This window comes from Alosa pseudoharengus, unplaced genomic scaffold (genome assembly GCF_046254945.1).
Source record: "Alosa pseudoharengus isolate Yale_2024_CS ecotype anadromous, Long Island Sound unplaced genomic scaffold, YU_APseudo_1.1 YU_APseudo_1.1_scf_6, whole genome shotgun sequence".
Lineage (NCBI taxonomy): Eukaryota > Metazoa > Chordata > Actinopteri > Clupeiformes > Clupeidae > Alosa > Alosa pseudoharengus.
This window is the reverse complement of record NW_027468848.1, coordinates 9616573-9636587: the sequence shown is the minus strand read 5'-3', so window position 1 is coordinate 9636587 and position 20015 is coordinate 9616573. Positions and strand designations below refer to the sequence as shown.

Genomic DNA, 20015 nt, shown 5'->3' with positions numbered 1-20015 from the left:
CACTTAATCTACTAAACACCTCTTCTACTGCACTTTTTACCCCCCCCCCCCCATTAATGCACAAATAGGCTGACACCAGACATAATTTCACTGCATTTCTTACTTCCAGTAACTATATGCATGTGACAATAAACTTCATTGTATCCTTGTAAATCCTGAGGCTGCAGGTGGCCTGAACACCTGCCATAGGATTCTAATTATATCATACAGAGTAAAAACAAACCATATTGGGTAGGTAGATGAGGTTTAATATAGTTGGAATGACTGAACAGTTAAATAGGTGGATAGTTTAAATGGTTAAATTATTTAGGTAGATAGTTGACGATAACTGACACTTGGAATGGCTCTGATGTTTGCTAGCAGTTATGCTAACTATGTTAACAAAGATAATAATGTTAACCAAGTTACTTAACTTAGTTAATTTAGCTAATGTTTTCTAGCAGCTTTTTTAAAAATGTTAATAATGTTAATGCTATTAACTATGCTAACTATGTGACTTAGCTAACTTAGCTAATGATTTATAGCAGTTATGCTAAAATACTAAGAATGCTAACATGCTAACCATATGACTTAGCTAACTTAGCTATTCATTTTTAGTAGTTATGCTAACTATGTTAACCATGTTACTTAGCTAACTTAGCTACTGTTTTCTAATAGTTATGCTAACTAGCATGCTAACATGCTAACTATATTAACCATGTGACTTAGCTAACTTAGCTAATCATTTCTAGTAGTTATGCTAACTATGCTAACTAGCATGTTAACATGCTAACCATGTTACTTAGCTAACTTAGCTAATCATGTTTAGCAATTTTGCTAAAATGCTAACTAACATGTTAACTATGCTAACCATGTTACTTAGCTAACTTAGCTAATCATGTTTAGCAGTTTTGTTAAAAATGCTAATAATGTTAGCAATGCTAACATGTTAACTATGCTAACCATGTGACTTAGCTAACTTATTTAATAATTTTTAACAGTTATGCTAACTAGTATGCTAACATGCTAACTATGTTAACCATGTGACTTAGCTAACTTAGTTAATCATTTTTAGCAGTTATGCTAACTATGCTAACTAGCATGCTAACAATGTTAACCATGTTACTTAGCTAACCTAGCTAATCATTTCTAGCAGTTATGCTAACTATGCTAACTAGCATGCTAACTATGCTAACCATGTTACTTAGCTAACTTAGCTAATCATGTTTAGCAGTTTTGCTAAAAATGCTAACAATGCTAACATAGTAACTATGCTAACCATGCTAACTAGCTACAGTAGGTAGGAGTCATAGTTGATGGGCTGAACAGTTAAACAGTTCAGTAGTTTAAAGGGTTAAATTGTTTAACAGTGAAATATTGTAGTGAGGACTTTTATTTTGAAACAGTTTTTGGCAGAGGAAGCAGTTGAACAGGGTGTGTAGTCTTAATAGAGCCAGTTTGTATGCTTAAAGCCTGAGACTGGCAGTTGATCCAGGTGGCCGGAAAACCTGGCATAGGATTCGAATTGCTTAACGGCTCTATGGACCTCTCCAGAATAAGTCCCGCCTCCTAACTTCCGTATCCATCCAACCTTCGGTCGTCAAATGTCTATGGGGAATAACATTTCGGTGCCGTTTAAGTAGTATAGTCTATAGTATACAACTTAAACGGCACCGACAATCAAAAAATCCAGTGGAAACTAGATGGCAGAAGTGTGTAGGCCAATCTGCCCACCAGCTTTTTCTACTTCACTACCTACAGATGTTTTACCGGTATGATATTTCGAAATGCCATGTTATTTCCCATAGACAATCGAATTTTCATGCACTGTAATAATAATAAGAAGTTGCCTAGGAAGAACAGTACAGTGCATTTTCATGCACTGTAATAATCGTGACGCTGGGATATTCTGTGGCTTACCAATTTACAAGATGTATATGTACTGAGTGAGACAAATATTTCATTTATTAGGCTAATTGCTGTATTCACTTGAGTAGCCTATATTGTCACTATACCATTGGACTAAGCATGTGTATGCCGAGACCACTTTTTTTTAACAAGGACAGCAAGTTCATTATCTTGGGTTGCTATTACATTATGGTGGTTGGCAGGTCATTGTCTGCAGCAGTCCTGAGTCTTTAGAAAAAAAAGTGTGTAGCATACTCGCTCAAATTGATAACACTCGTTAATAATAAGCCAATTTTCATTCATTGTTGACATGGTCCATGGAGGCTCAGACAGGTGTCCCAGGACCTGATGAACACGGCGCTAAAAAGCACAAACGAGTGCGAAAGTTGCAGCCGTGACGACAGGGAAAGTGCAGGCAGCCACGAGAGTGATTGGTCGTGTAAAATGAATGTTGCTGATGTCTGGGTTACACAAAGCTATAATGACACAATCATTATGTTTTCTTAATGACCAACAGTTTAGTTTAGTTTATAGATAAGAAATAATTTTGCCTTAAAGTAGGATAGGCCAAACGCTCGTGAAAAGGCTTGATTTACACACCCTGTAAAGTGCCATAATGGTTTACCAAATGACAGACAGTTGAATTTCTGAATAAAAAGAATGTTGGTACAGTTTTGAAATCTTAAACGTGTAACCCCACACAAGCATAACGTGGTTGTAGGGAGGGAATGTGCTATTTTGGAATTTTACCCGGATACAACGAATAGCCTATTTTTTGATTGGATGTCGGTGGCTATTTATTTTTTTATTTGTCTGGTGAGTGGTGCGCTAGTTCTGAACCCTGCGAGAAATCCTCTTGTATCCCTGCGTCTCCTCTAGGCTACTAATTATGCAGATACCTTGACATCCCTAGTAATATTTCTGCGTGAGAAAGGCAAGGTGTGGTGTGTGAGCGTGTGAACTTGTTGAATTGCGTGTGTCTCACGCCCATTGCGTGAGACTTGAGAACCCTGTTTTAAATTATCATTGTAACCATTTGTGTAAGCAGAAATATATTTGTGCTGAGTTCTAAGAACAGAGAGTTCAAGTTAAATGTTGTTGTGCTGAGTTCTAAGAACAGAGAGTACAAGTTAAGTGTGCACCCAGACAGACAGGAACTGCACCCTGTCTGTGTGTGTGTGTGGGTGAGATAAGAGTATGTCACAATGAAGTCGCTATGTCTTGCTTCCTATTTTCTGTGTGCATCTGTACAATAAAAGACACAGCTTTTGGGCTGCAGAGTCAGAGACTGATGGTGTAAGGAATTCTTCCTTAGCAGGCTCTCCTCTTGGTACCTGAGTTTGTGGGCAAAGCCATACTACGTGTTTCTTGTTTCTGTGGTTCGTGTATCTATATGTTGGGGTTAAATTCTCTGACAGTTACCAACAATGTTAACAACAAACTCAGCTTCACTGCTGCAAACAAAGTTGGCTATATGCTTCGCCAACGAACCAGCTAGCCTTGTGATAACAAAATCTTTACCTATTGTTTAGTCCACTGAAAGTTATCCACATATCAAACGATTAAATACACAGTTATGGAGGAATTGTTTTGGGGAAGCAGTTGCACTATATCCCACTTTTGCTGCCTTTAAGCCACTTAAATCCATAGCCTAGATGAGCATTGCACACGCGTTACAACTTGACGTGATGGTGAAGCCAAAGATAATGAATGCGTAGCAAGATTCATTAAAGTCCTAGTTCATGTCTATGAGGGCAAAGTGGAGTTCAGTCAGAGACGGGCTCTGGTTCATTTCCCGCCTGCACAGGGGCGTGTCACTGACGTATGACTTACGTTTGAACGCCTCGGTTCCACGCCAGACAAGCCGGAGTACAAAATAAACTTGGTGTACACCTTCATTAATGTTGATTTTCTCCCAACTGGAGGGTTATACTATCACAACATTCTACTGAAATAGGGAGGAGGGTTTGGAGATCATGATACAGTGTCCGAAATGCTCAGAAAAATAAGGCTTTGACAAATTCTGGGAAATTCTTGGATTCTGCCATAGACCTCAATGTTAAAAAGAGAGCCGATCACTGCATAAATGTGCGGGGGCGTGTACTGCTACCCTATTTGCATAAATTTCCAGGGACAGGAAATGGCCTCTCATGAAGTATCTTCGTAATCAACCATCTTTGGTGAAGCTAAATGCCCAAGAAACGTCACGTCATAAAAGTTGTAGGCCTATAACGCAAAAACGTAATGACAGCTTGTTCGTGGTGGTGTAGTGCTGCCTAATTGAAATGGGATAGGCAATGCAAGGGTTATCTTATATTCGGCTATTACGTGTGGCACATTTATTGGGCTTTTAGCCTCTTTTAATTTATTTGATGAGGAACTGATAAAGACTGAGCAGCAGAAAAGTCATAGTCGATACATAAATCGTTTATTATTATAATTAGGCTATTGATAGCCAACTATTACTTTACTACTATTACTGTTATTATTATTATTATTATTCGGATGAGGCAAAGGAATGTAAATCTGAGTCTGAAATGTTGGCAAACAGTCTATACTGCTGTAACTGCACTGCTGTTATTAATTGTTAACTTCCGGGAACTATTTGAGGCTTCCATTAGCTGCCATTGTTGGAAAAAAATGGAACAATAGCGTCAATGGAGTTGTCGCAACTCTACCTTTATATGACTCTGGTTAAAGTTACGTAATGTTTGGGTTATGTAACCAAATTCCCAAAAACTACTGGTTGATTTTTAAAATACTCTGCTGTTACAAACTTTTAACTAGATGTACCGCCGAGCGGTACAAAATATGACCGCCGCCCAGTCCAGCACATTTTTTCCACAAAAATAAATCACGCTGAAAGGCCTATATGATTCTAACTGTCTCACTAAATTGCATTATCCACACTCAATTCTCACTGGTATCTGCTAGACAACAAGTACAAAAACATGATTAGTTCATAGATTTCACATGTAAAATTCATTTTATACAACCCCACCTCCATCTTGCCTGTTCATAATTCTGAGAAATTCTTGAATTGTGTGCATGTGTGCGTGTACATGTTTATGTTTATGTGTGTGTGTGTGTGCTTGTGTGTTTACCTGCGTATGTGTGTTTGTGCATGTGCATGCATCCGTACATATGTCTACTGTGTGAGTATGTGTCATACGTATGATTACTGTGAATGTATGTGTGTGCGTGTGTATCTGTTTATGCACATGTGTGCACATGGAATGGGTTAACATGACCCCTGGAGGCAAACATACAGAAAAAATTGGTCATCCTAGGCCCTACGGTTCTCAAGATATTCACAGAAAACTGTGTCTGCCCTACCCTCCTTTCGGGGGGTCCAGTACAGCGGGGGGGCTACAGATCACAACGAAAAACGATGGTTCCATGCTATCCATGTGGGGTTACATGCCCACCAAGTTTCGTGTACCCCGGTCTTTCAGTATCCTGGGAATCCTTGTTGGTGTACGGTCACTAAATGTACACATACATTATTTTATTGTAAGGCCTCCCATGAACGAAAGCTCACAAAACTTGGCATGCATTCGGAGGGTGTCATAATGATCCTACACTTTCAATTTCGTGCAGTTTTGACCATGTCAGCCAGAGATATTGTGATGAAAACACCTAATTTTTTGCTTTTTAATTTCTAACTAGGTGGCGCTATACATGAAATAAGTGGTAATGGGATGGGTTGACATGCCCCCTTAAGACCAACATACAAAAAAAGGGGTACCTCCTAGGCCCTACGGTTCTCGAGATATTCACAGAAAACTGTCTCCGGCCACCTACAGGCCAGTTGGTGTATAATAACATAAATTAATGTATTGTGTGGCCCCCCCATGAACGGAATTCCACGAAACTTGGCGTGCATTCAAAGGGTGTCATAATGATCCTACACTTCCAATTTCGTGCAGTTTTGACTATGTTAGGTCACAGATACCTGCGATTACAACACCTCATTTTTACTTTTTTGTGTTTAACTAGGTGGCGCTATACATGAAATGAGTGGTTATGGAATGGGTTGACATGGCCCCTTGAGATCAATATACAAAAAAAAAAATAGTCCTCCTAAACCTTACGGTTCTAGAGATATTCACAGAAAACTGTGTCTGTCCTAAACCTATATGACCGCCGCTTCTCAAAGTTTGTATTTACTTACTTGAAAGTCACACTTTCTGTTAACTGCTTTAGGCATGGTATAAACAGTCTATCAAATGGTCATCAAAAGCCATGCAATGAAATAAAACAGTTCGACACAATTATTCATTTGATAGTTTTATTTATTTTTGAATAGATAGCCTAGTATAAAATGCATGTGACACTTCGGTCCGTGTAACGCTTTGCAGTGCTTTGTTCTATTTGCTCCATCCATCTGGAGGCGGTGGTAGTGTAGTGGTTAAGGATCTGGGCTAGCGTGCAGTAGCCTGAAAGTTGTCGGTTCAATTGCCGGCTTCCACCGTTGTGCCCTTGAGCAAGGCACTCAACCCCAAGTTGCTCCGGGGACAATGTGATCCCTGGTAATATAGCTGACATATGTAAGTCATTTTGGTCAAGAAGTGTCTGCTAAATGTAATGTAATGTAATGTAATGTAATGTAATCTGTTCCAAATAAAAAATGTGTTCAATAATCCAATTTTCAAATTTTTTAACTGGTCAGCAAATAGATAATTGCTGCTATTTTCCAAATGTCATTAGTCACGCAAGATAAAGAAAACAGAAACTGGATTGGAAACAAAAGTAATATTCAGTTAATATTGGATTTTTGACTTTTTTTTACTGTTTTTGTTGGGCTGAACCACGCGTGGGGGGGTGACCTGATACATATTAGTGCACATTGTTGGTGATCACATTTTATCAGCGGATGTAGAGATGGAGGGCTATCAAACACAGTTCAGCATGCATCAAGGTGCCAAGCGATAATGTCAGCTCGAGATCAGAACTTCAGATGCAGAGGGAGACATTGCTGCGTCCTGACACTTATGAGTAGGCCTACGTGTTCTAGCCTACTCATGTTCTGGGAGGCTTTGAAGACCTACATGAGCATTACCAATGGACTTGAGCCGTAGTAGACTACAGGCCAATAGGCTATTTGCTGTTGAAATTAATACATGGATAAACTGATAAATTAGGCTCACTGTTGTGTCTTCGTTTAGCCTAATGAAACCTAGTCTAGCATAAAGCGTTAAATAAGCAAAAATGACGTCGATGGCAAAGCATTCTGCTTTGGGGAATTATTTGCTATGGCATGGCCATGGTATTCAAATATAGCCTACTGTAGATATGTTCAACATAGGCTGAAAGTTATGTTTAACGTGCCTTCTCCCAAAAAGTGTTAGTTATTATGCAGGCATGCAAACTGGTCAGGGGTTAAAAACGCGAAGTGACAATAGTGCATAGCTTCCACGGAGTATGAAATGGCCCAAAACCAGAGATTTACAAAGAAAACAAACTATAAAATCACTAAAAAATTTGTTGTGGCCAAAAATATCATATGTATGATAAAAATAAGGGAATATAAAAAAGTGTCTTCTTCTCCTATTTCTCCTTAAGTGTGAGGGGCCCGTTGCACTGTTTGGCAGCATGCTTCAGCATGGCCCTCCTCTCCTCCTAAGCAATCTACATGAGTTTTCTTTCTTTCTTTTTTCTCTGTGCCTGAAGTTCAGACATTTCTGAAGATTTCAGGTCTATTGGACATGATGACATAGTAGGCATAGTATTAGAATAAAGATTGTTTGTGTAAGTTTGAATATTTGTTGAACCAAACCAGGTGAAACTTGCTTGAGACACACACTATTTCAGACTAACATTATATAAAATAGACAAGACTAATTTGTAAAATCGATTTGAAATGTTTTAACTTCCTATGGAATGGGCATTTTTGTGTTTAGACCAGGTCTTGTGAAGCCGTGTGCAAAAGTAGATCAAAATAAAATGAAAAATGAGTCATTTTTTAGACCATTATTTGCTAAGGTATGCTCATGCGTTTTGTAAAATGCCCAATGGAAACTTCCCATAGGACTTTTGGTTACCCAAAATCCATACTGACAATAAAAGCCTTACTGTGTGGTTTCTGGATTATTTGGATTGTTTGTCAGAGGTTCTGATGGAATGACTACACTATGGAATAATTACAGAAATGTCTTTGCATTTTCTTTGTTGGTTCAATGGGTGTGGATAAGATGGATTATACATCTGCACAATAAAAATATGGATTACTGTGACTATTTAAATACCCAATTTGCTGCATCTATCTTATTGCTAAGGATACACACTGCAGTTAGAAGGTAGGGAAGCACCGGAGGGGGAGGAGGGCAATATGATACAATTTAATTGAGACATGGTAAGATTAATCTGACAATGTAAAGCACTATACAGCAGTGTTGTAGTCAAGTCACTATGCCTCGAGTCCGAGTCCAGTTTCGAGTCCTCAGTGTTCAAGTCCGAGTCAAGTCCAAGTCATTTAAAAAAAATTCCAAGTCAAGTCCGAGTCGAGTCCACTACTCATCCGAGTCAAGTCCGAGTCGAGTCACTATTGATCCACGTCGAGTCCGAGTCGAGTCCCTATTGTTCAAGTCGAGTCCAAGTCCAGCACTAAAGTAAGCATAGCCTACATGTCGTTCCATTTTTTTCCATTGCAGATGAAATCCTTAAAAGCAAAACTGACAATCTTCTGTCTCCAAGCAGGGGTGCCATCACTTGTGTGAAAGTAGTATGGCCAAATTTCTTCCCAAACCCAATGTGTTGTATTTATTATATCGGAGAGAATACCATACCATAGCCTATAGGCCTACTCATAATAAATGAGCAATCCACATCCCAATCACACAGGCCATTAAGTCACATTATGCTGTTACTGACTGCTGACAATTGTAGGCAGTGTTGTAGAAGTTCATACTTCACAAGAGCTAGATGAACGTTGGAGTAGGCCTATTTTGTAAGAGGTAGTGTGGATCATAAAAGGGCATTTTTTTAAATTCTGGCTGTAGACTACACAATTTTAGCGCAGTTTGGGAGGGACAGAAACAGAGCAGGGCCCGTCTTGGTAGCTTCTTTCTGACTCCCGTGACGTGAACACTGGCTACCGGCAACTGCATAATTATGTTATCACTTCAGTGACACTATGGAGACATATTTCACGTCAACAATAGAGATGAAAACTAGCTTTAGGTTAACGAAGATGTAGATCAATCGAATTTATTTATTTGTGCAACAGGCCACGTTCATTTCAGCGAGATGAGTGAAATAAATGTTTTTTTAAGCTGCCATCGCCATTCTATTTGCTACGATATTCACTTGTTAGAAATAGAACACGTTGCTATTGCCTTTTTTTTTTGTGCAGTGGCTTAGGCTATCCATTCGCTCGTTTGAACAGTAACAGTAATCCAGTTCATTCGTGGTTTTAAATATAGTTGTTTCTGGCCTACCCACGAGAGGTTCAGTTTGTCAGTTTGACTTACGCAGACACGTAGGCCTACATTGACACTAGCCTACATGGACACTCTACTAGGCAATTTAATGTTATGCTTCTATAGCCTATTTTATTACACCAAAATTAAGAAGTATGCTATATCTTGATCGGGAAAACGTTTAGTTTATTTTTCTTTCATCCGATAATAGCCTGCTGCAAATTAACAGACAGAAGCACGGCAGGGCACGCCCCGAATGAAAATGAATGAATGGAACCTCGCTTCTCGCGTCAGTCAGGGAAAACACTGTTCACCAAGTCACGATGATCAGCTATCCAGCAGCAGTGTGTGTTGTTTAGCCTAGGCTGAGTGTAATCTTAATGTTATGTCATGTATGAGAACTAATATTGCCTTATAGCCTACTACATTGAAATAGCGGCGGCCATATCTCCAGGCATTTTGGTGTTAAAGTTAACGTTAGTTTGCTTTGCATGTGAACATGATGTGACTTGCGATGTAGCCTACGACACGAAGCAGTAGCCTAACATTACCTTGAACTAAAACTAGTATTACGAATAATTTAGATATTAAAATCATATAGCAAATTATAGCCTAATGACATACTACAATTATAGCCTTATGATATATTACAAAAAAAAGTCGAGTCCTCGACGAGTCATCGCGAGTGCGAATGCACGAGTCCGAGTCCAAGTTCGAGTCATCAGTGCTCAAGTCCAAGTCAAGTCACGAGTCTCTAAATTTAGCTAATGACTCGGACTCGAGTTCGAGTCTCGGACTCGAGTACTACAACACTGCTATACAGATTGTACATGAAAAAGGTTATATGGATTCCCAAGTGTCCAAGCTTTCAAATGGTGTATAACATTACTATGCTACATAGCAATATGGTGCAATTGATTTATAATGTTGGGGGAGAGGGGGGTGGGTGTGTTGTGGAGGGCACACTGTTTCATAACAAGTGTTATCCTGCAGCCTAGGTTACTTACAGATTGTGGCATTGTGCTAGTTAGTTTGTTTAACCAACCAATAAAGTTGTGTTGTGTGAATAGTGTTCACACTACATGTTAAACTGTAGCCTACCCTATAGGCACAGGCTACTTCAGATCAGGTCACTGAACGTTTCTTAAAGACATGTCAATCAACACTGATTTTGTCTCTGAGCAAGATCAGTATAGCAAAGATCAGTATAGCAAAGGCTAATGTGAATAATTAAAGAGTTAAACGTTTTGTACAGCCCAGTTTAGGAGACATTTAACTCTTTAGGTCATTCACATTAGCCTTTGCTATACTGATCTGTGTATTTGCTTCACCTTTTGCCGATCTAGACCAAGTACAGCACGTAACCTATTCATCAAATTAACTCGTTGTGTCTATATTTCTGTCTCATATCGCTAACTTTAACAACATTAAAACAAAACTGCCAATGCTACGTTGCTATACTAATCTCAACGTCTTTTGCTAACAGAAGTTGAAAGTTTCAACTAGCCCACCTGTGACATCTCTAGGCACCTCTCCTCGCCGTGCTCACATTCCAGCTGACATTTCAGACGCATCTAGGCCTATCTGCGCTCACAAAAGGAGGCTATACCTGCGCGAGCGTTCTGTTCACGTTGCCTCTGCAGCAACAAGCTTCCACTGATGTTTAGTAAACGCACATAGCCTAACATTCGTTGCTGAAATTTGTAATGGCGCTCTGGCAACACCAGGATGTATTTGCGTCTGCACAATAGTAAACTCAGCTCACGTTGACACCCCCCCCCCCCCTAAATATTTTCTCATCGGTTCTGCACAAACCACGTAAGTCAGTCATTTTGGATTCAAAACGGCGAATTTCGCCGAAAGGTGAGGAGTTTGCATGCCTGAAATTATGACCGCCGCGCAGCAAAGCATATAGGTTTAGTCAGATTTTTTCTTTTTCTTTTTCGCATGCCCAAATTTCCGTCAATGATTCCCGGGACACTGAAAGACCGGGGTACACGAAACTTGGTGGGCATGTAACCCCACATGGATAGCATGGAACCATCGTTTTTCGTTTTGATCTGTAGCCCCCCCGCTGGACTGGACCCCCCGAAAGGAGGGTAGGGCAGACACAGTTTTCTGTGAATATCTCGAAAACCTTAGGGTTTAGGAGGACCATTTTTTTTGTATGTTGATCTCAAGGGGCCATGTTAACCCATTTCATGTGCACACGTGCACAAACAGATACACACACACACACACATACATCCACAGTAATCATACGTATGACACATACTCACACAGTAGACATATGTACGCTTGCATGCACAGGCACATACGCAGGCACACACACAAGCACACACACACACACACTCACACACACCCACACACATAACATAAACATAACACAAACAATCAAGAATTTCTCAGAATTATGAACAGGCAAGATGGAGGTGGGGTTGTATAAAATGAATTTTACATGTGAAATCTATGAACTAATCATGTTTTGGTACTTGTTGTCTAGCAGATACCAGTGAGAATTGAGTGTGGATAATGGAATTTAGTGAGACAGTTAGAATCATATAGGCCTTTCAGCGTGATTTCTTTTTGTGGAAAAAATGTGCTGGACTGGGCGGCGGTCATATTTTGTACCGCTCTGCGGTACATCTAGTTAATCTCTAAAGTAATGAGTCAAAATCACAAACAACTTCAGGCGGCGCTCTCTTCCTAGTTGGTAGAGGCTGATGGTAGAGATGCTAGATGGTGTTCTCCCCCCGGTGCTCGTGGTTCAGTCCAACCACAAGCGCAAAAAAGGAAAATTAGAAAATTGACGCATCATTTACATTTTTAACTTCTGAACAGAAAACCATAACTGTGCTCAATTGAAAAACAAAATAAGCAACAATAACACATTTACTGTGCCGTCCTATGGATAACGGACGGATTTTTAAGCCTATATTTTTATATTTTTTCATGTGAATTCTGCAAATAGAACATAGCACTGCAAAGCGTTACACTGACCCACTTCCATGAAGGCAGGCAGATTCCAAAGTCCGTTTTGGGGGTCAGTCCTGTCAATCAAAGAAAAAAAGAGTGCATTTTAATCACTGTTAGCCTACAGCACTTTATATCAAGACTTGCATGAACCATTACCAGTGAATTATATTGACAGACATAAAAATCCACCAGGAGACAAATTATTAGTGCAACACACTCGGAAACCATGAACCTACTGGGTTCTTGGTGTAACATCACTAACTGAATAATGTCAGAGACTTGATAACATTAGCTACTTAGCTGCTGAGATAACACTAACATTACCATTAGCCTAACATTAGGCTGACAAACATAAGTTCAGCAGTGCTAACGTTAGCTAGCTAATGTTAACACATTATTCAGTTAGTGAATCCAAGTTAATGTTACCACCAAGAACCCAGTAGGTTACATGGCTATAATATGAGGCTACCATGAATGATTTAATAAGATGTTGTTTGGCATGATTATTATCGTAAGTTACGTGTTGTGAAGAGACTACTTCGACTGTGTTAGCTAGTTGACAAACGTTAGCCACGAAGCATATTTAATTAGCATAAAGTTTCCAAGTCTGCTAACGTTACCTACCAGCTGCTGGTATGCTAATTGTAGTTCGTTGTAAAAGTTAGTTTTGTTTCTGTTCAGCAGTTCCTACCCAGTGAATACAGAACTATGTTTTTATGAGTCTGTACTTTAGTAGATTTAACATTAACAGTAGCTAATATTAGCTGGAATGACCCCTCATTCTGATTCTAATGTTGTTTGCATGGAATGCACATTTTACCTTGCTGATTCTGATTCACATTTTACCAGCTGATTCTGATTAAAACAAATTTTTGAAATAAATTATTTTGTGTATTTTTTTACATAACATTTGCCATTGCTAATGGCATACACAGTAATCTAGCATACTTTGATTAAATAAATCAATTCAAGCTAAAATGTAAGAGTCTATAATTACGCTATACTGAGCCTGATCTATTTGTACCAGAGATTTTCTTACCTTTTAGAAAAATGTCACTTGGGGTAAAACTCCCCCTGCAACCCTGATTTGCATTTGTATAGCTCACAGCATTTTCATTTACATGTTAAAGCCTCCCCTAGAATTAGGAGGAGGGGGGTCATGGGGGGACAACTGCCAAGCAAGGCCCACGTCAATTTCTGACAATTCATGGCAGTTTTCGGTGTTGCCTGCAAATTACCGTGAACAGCCGTTAACCTGAACTTCCACGACAATCTACAGTGCTGCATAGTGACGAAAATCACACTTTTCATGCAGTGCCTGCTAACCTGCTTGAAGCTGAACGAAATGGAAGGCAGAATATTCCTTGATATCACCCGAAGGGTACAAGGATACAAGGATACAAGGAAGTTTATTGTCACATGCATATAGTTACTGGAAGTAAGAAATGCAGTGAAATTATGTCTGGTGTCAGCCTATTTGTGCATTTATGGGGGGGGTAAAAAGTGCAGTAGAAGAGGGGTTTAGTAGATTAAGTGGCAAGGGCTGCATAAAAAAAAGGTGGGGGAGGATTGGGATTGGGTGTTTTGGGTGGAAAAAAAAAAAAAAAAAAAAAACAGATACATAGGACCTAGCTTCTACCTTCCGAAATCACCTGATTTCCATTGCATTTTGACAGCTGCTGGACTTGACGGTTGAAAGAATATGCCTGCCTGCCTGACGATTTTTTCCCCCCTCAACCTTCAAATAACTATGCACAGTTGTTGAAGTCACCCTGGTGCTGGGTAGTGTAGGCTACTCCACGTCAGGTGGGGGACAGGAGGGAGCACAGCCCTAAACTATCAACCCAGCAGTGATAAACTATCAACCCAGCTGGGTTACAGAAATGACCCAATATGAGTAAAAACAACCAAAAAAATGACCCAACAGCCTCAACCCAGCGTTTGGGTTGAAAAAACAACCCAGCATTTTTTAGAGTATCTATACATCCTCCATATACATTTTTGTTTATTTTTCAGGACAGTCTGGGATTTGTACCCATCTTGCTATGTCTCTTATGTCAGCCTTTATCAACACAACGACACAATCATTATGTTTTCGTAATGACCGACAGTTTAGTTTAGTTTATAAATAAAACACACTTTTAAAGTGCCATAAGTAGGCTGGTTTACTAAATGAGACAGTTGAATTTCTGAATAAAAATATTTTGGTGCAGTTTTGAAATCTTAAGCGTGTAACCCCACATAAGCGCACAAGCATAACGTGGTTGCAGGGAGGGGATGTCCTATTTTGGAATTTTACCCCGATACAACGAACACTATTTTTTGATTGGATGTCAGTGGCTATTTTTTTTTTTTTGATTTGGCTGGTGAATGCTGCGCTGTTCTGAACCCTGCGAGAAATCCTCTCCTTGCGCCTCTAATAATTATGCAGATACCTTGACATCCCTATTTCTGCGTGAGAAATGCAAGGTGTGGCGTGTGAGCGTCTGAACTTGTTGAATTGCGTGTGTCTCGTGAGACTTGAGAACCCTGCAGCTGATGTTATTATTTTATAATAGGTCACATCATGTTGCAGCTTGTCATGTTATTCTTCATGATTAATAAAAGCGGGCTGGCACCCCGTTCTGCACGCAACAAGGAAGCTGTGAACAACACAACAAGACACAAAAGTAAAAGAAAATTGTTGCTCGACAGCTTCTCGTAGGCTGTTTGTTAGCACGTGCGAAAATGGCAGAGGCGAATTCAAGTAACGAAGACATTTTAATGTGCTCGATTTGTTTGGATCTACTGAAGGATCCAGTGACTCTTAACTGTGGACACAATTACTGCACGGGCTGCATTAAGGGCTGCTGGGATCAGGAAGACCAGAAGGGAGTTTACAGCTGCCCACAATGCAGACAGACATTCGCTCCAAGACCTGTTTTAAACAAAAATAATGTTGTCGCAGAGCTTGTGGAACCACTAAGAAAGAAGACCAGAATGCACGCTGCCCCTCCTGCTCTACCTACTGCTGGACCTGGAGATGTGGAGTGTGATGTCTGCACTGGAAGAAAACTAAAAGCTGTGAAGTCCTGTCTGGATTGTCTGTTGTCTTATTGTGAAACTCATTTCAAAGTTCACAATGATGTAAACCCAGGAAGAAAACACTCAGTGGTTGTTGCCACAGGCCAGCTACAGGAAAGGATCTGCTCTGAACATAAGAAAGTTTTAGAAATATTTTGTCGTACTGATCAGAGTTGTATCTGCTATCTGTGCACGATGGACGAACATAAAGGCCATGACACAGTCACAGCTGCTGCAGAATGGAAAAACAAACAGGTGAGTGCTGGAGCTACACTTGTGTCTTCATTTCATTTGAAAGGTCTGATACTCATATAATGTGTTTGTATTTAACAACATTCTTGTACTTAAAGTTTACTGATTGTTTGCAGACTCTTGTTCTCATTAGAGAATCATAGCAGGTGCAAAGTGCAAAATGTTGTATAAGTTGTTAAACATTCACATGGCAGCATCAACCAACCTGAATGTGATACAAGCCGTCCGATATTACAGATTATGACCCAGATTGATTTGTGTTTAATGCTTTAAACCAATTCTCCAACTGAAAAGAGTTCATGTTGTTTATATTACATGTTCATCAAGAAATAGCAATGGGCTATTTGTAATCATTGTTTTGATAAATAGGAAGCATAGTTGAGTTTGTCTGTATTCCTATGAGCAGAAGCAGTTGGGGCAGACCCAGAGGAGATTCCAGCAGAGACTCCATGAGAGAGAGAAGGAGCTGCAGGAGCTGAGGAAGGCTGTGGAGACTCTCAAGGTGAGCAGAGAAGATAACAGCAGACTGATGAAGGTTTCACCTCTCACATGTTATTGTCATTAATTTCACAGATCATGGATAGCCTACCCATAGGGAGAGCAGCTTCACAGAAGAGAACTTCTGACGGCAAATTTGAGGAAAAGTTGGTAAACCACCCTTCTTACCTAATTTGAGGGTGCTGATTCGTGATTTGTGTGTCTCCTAACAGAGCTCTGCACAGACAGCAGTGGAGGACAGTGAGAAGATCTTTACTGAGATGATCCGCTCCATTAAGAGAAGGCGCTCTGAGGTGACAGAGCTGATCAGAGCTCAGGAGAAGGCTGAGGTGAGTCGGGCTGAAGGACTCCTGAAGAGACTGGAGCAGGAGATTGCTGAGCTGAAGAGGAGAGATGCTGAGCTGGAGCAGCTTTCACACACAGACGATCACATCCATTTCCTCAAGGTACATTTGATCTGCCCTCTTGAAACTGAAATTAAATGTAAAGAATAAGACAAAGTATTGAGTTGATAACTTTCTGTGAAATATATGACATGTCCAAACACCAACAGTGTGTAATAAAACTCTGTATGTGAGCTGTATGATGTGTGATGAGGTAACTAATAGATTGTATTGCTTTACATGCAGACGCAGTATGTACAGTATGTATCTAACATGTAGGCCTACACACACTTCAACACACTAATGCATAATTACACACATACACTAAACCAACTGATGAACTTCATTATGTCTGCAGCATTTGGGGAAACAGCCCTGACTGAATGTTCAGGTGGCCTGTACTGGTATCTTCTTGTGTGTTTCTCTCTGCAGAATGTTGTCAATCACTGGTGCTACTTGCAGTACAGTTCCATCCAGCATGACCTTCATAATAAACTCTTATATTTTTCTCCGTAGAATATTCCATCTTTCAGAAAATCTCCTCGCTGTAAAGACTTACCCAGCATAACCTTCAACCAAAGTGTCTCTTTTGAGGCTGTGAAGGAATCTGTCTCTGCAGTGAAGGTGCAGCTGGAGGAGAAACTGGGTTGCATCTTCAAGCAGGAAGTAGCCAAGATATCTGCAGCAGGTTGGACAAACCTCTAGAATGGACACAATGATGAACTACTTTTATAAGACCCTGTTATGTTCAAACTGTTATGGATTCATTTGACTCTGTATGTTCTGTGTCTCTCAACAGTGGTACAAATCAAGATCATCCAGTATTTAGAATGTGAGTCTGTCATTAAGTTGCATTCCCTTTTACTGCTGAAATAAAACAATTTTAAACTTTTAGCTTCCTTCCAGAGCTAAAAGGCCTGTCACAAATGTTAAAAACCAAACATTTCCCAAAAGGAGTACACACAAGATAATATGCAAAGCAAGATGTGTGTTGGTTTGTTCTGTTGATTCTGGGTGAATGGGTGTCTCTGTGTTGGTTCCCAGATACTGATCCTGAACTCCCAGTCAGAAGAACAGACAGTAAAGAGATTCTGCCACCAAACAGTAAGTCTTTACTGGCTGATTCCAACAGCCTCCAAGGATCTATAACTGGGGTCTAGCAACGGAATGATAGTTTCACTGAATAAACATGCCCCTAGCCTCCTAATGAAGATAAGGGACTCTAAACATGCCCCTACCCTCCTAATGAAGATGAGGGCCTCTAAACATGCCCGTACCCTCCTAATGAAGATAAGGGCCTCTAAACATGCCCCTACCCTCCTAATGAAGATGAGGGACTCGTCAGTGGGAGGTTGGAGGTCTTTAAGATTTAAGCAGCTGGGGACTCATAATGCCACATAACCTTCTTTATACAACCTCTACTGATGTGATTTGAAAATGAGTGTGCTGTCATCAATATATATTCTCTTTATACTGCAAAATCTAAGTGTTTGGTAGTAAAGTGATATGTTCTGTTTCAGTGTCTGATGTCCAGGCTGTTTTTCCTGAACCAGTGACCAGAGAGGAGCTCTTGCAGTGTAATTTGGACACACAAATAAACACACATGCACAACTCCAAAGGTCTCTAACCACACACACACACACACACACACGCACACATACACACACACACACACACACACACACACACACACACACACACACACACACACACACACATAGAAACATTAAATAAACACACACACATAAACACAAACACACAAAGTAACAATACATACACACACACACACACACATTAACATTACATTCACACACAAACACACACACACACATACACACAGTAACATTAAATACACACACACATACACACACATAGACACACATTAACATTAAATATAGACACAGTACACACACACACACACACACACACACAGTAACATTAAATACACACCCACACACACACACAGTAACATTAAATACACACACACATACACACAGGCACACACACATACACACTCTCTCTCTAATACACAAATACAAGTCTAAGTGTGTCCTGTTTTCTCTTCTCCTCCATCAGACTCCTGTCACTTCACACTGGATCCAAACACAGCACACAGAAACCTCCATCTGTCTGAGGGGAACAGGAGGGTGGAGTGGAGAGCTGAGCTCCAGTCATATCCTGATCATCCAGAGAGATTTGATGTGTGGCAGGTGCTGTGTAGAGAGGGTGTGTCTGGACGCGGCTACTGGGAGGTGGAGTGGAGTGGGCAGGTTGATATAGCAGTCTCATATAAAAGCATCAGCAGGAAAGGAGGGTGTGTGTGTGTGTGTTTGGAGGTAATGATCAGTCCTGGAAGCTGTACCTCTCCAGCTACAGCTCCTCTCTCTGGCACAATAGTAAAGAGACTAAACTCCCTCTAGTGGCCAGTTCCAGAATAGGAGTGTATGTGGATCACAGGGCAGGAACTCTGGCCTTCTACAGCATCTCTGACACAATGACCCTCCTGCACAGAGTCCAGGCCACATTCACTCACACACTCTACCCTGTGTTTTATATAGGCACTTGGTCATCAGTGAAGCTGTTGTGAGCCACACAGTACAGAAATGTAAAGACCCCAGATACAGATATGCTGACCAGATACGTGACACGTGTGTGGTGGTGGGGCATTACGTGATGTGGACTAGAAGTGACTATTTATGAGTTTGTACTCAAGAGATTAAAAAAAGATGTTTGGTGTATGATGAAATGTACACTTCTTGTTGCAACATAGCTGATATGGCTGCCCCGAAAGACTTTTCAGACAAGTCATTGCAAGCGCCTCTGATTTATTAATCACCACTATGTGGATACTGTTTTTAGAATTGATTTAGATTAAGTGTTAGTATAATTTGTATTTTTGTAATTGTATTTTAGTATATATTTTTTTGTAATTGTATTTTAGTATATTTTTACATATTGTATTAAGTGTTAGTATAATTTGTATTTTAGTATATTTAGCATATTCTTTATCTTCTACTGTCCTTACTGCTTAGTTGTGTTTTTATATTATATACTTTAATTAGTCTTTCTGCTGTTAAAGAATGTGTTTGTGTTGTATGTATGCTGCTTAGACCTTGAATTTCCCCTGGGGATCAATAAAGTATCTATCTATCTATCTATCTACTTGCATACAAAATGTACCATTATGTATGGGATGTTATGGTGGATGTTACATTTATTTTTTAATAAATAGCCCACATGATCACTACTGTTGATGGAGTATATTTAATCTTTTTGAGTCATGTAATCAATGAAAATAATCCATGTTTGTTTCTCAAACCTTTTATAATTGTTTGTTCAAATGGTTGTTGAATAAATAACAAAGGGCCTGTGGGTTAGACATCAGTGCATGATGTGGGAGAGTGTGTGTGTCAGTCTGAAACTAGGATCAAAAGGTCAGATCAGTCCTGGAGTCTGGCCCTCTCTGGCTCTGGCTCCTCATTCAGGCACAGTGATGAAGAGACACAACTCCCTCTAGTGGACAGATACCAGAAT

General features: G+C 40.0%; 1 pseudogene; it reads left to right on the top strand.

Annotated features, from left to right (window-relative positions):
* The first annotated feature begins 14922 nt into the window (after positions 1-14922).
* LOC143106533 (tripartite motif-containing protein 16-like) lies at positions 14923-19294 on the top strand (annotated as a pseudogene).
* Positions 19295-20015: the final 721 nt, after the last annotated feature.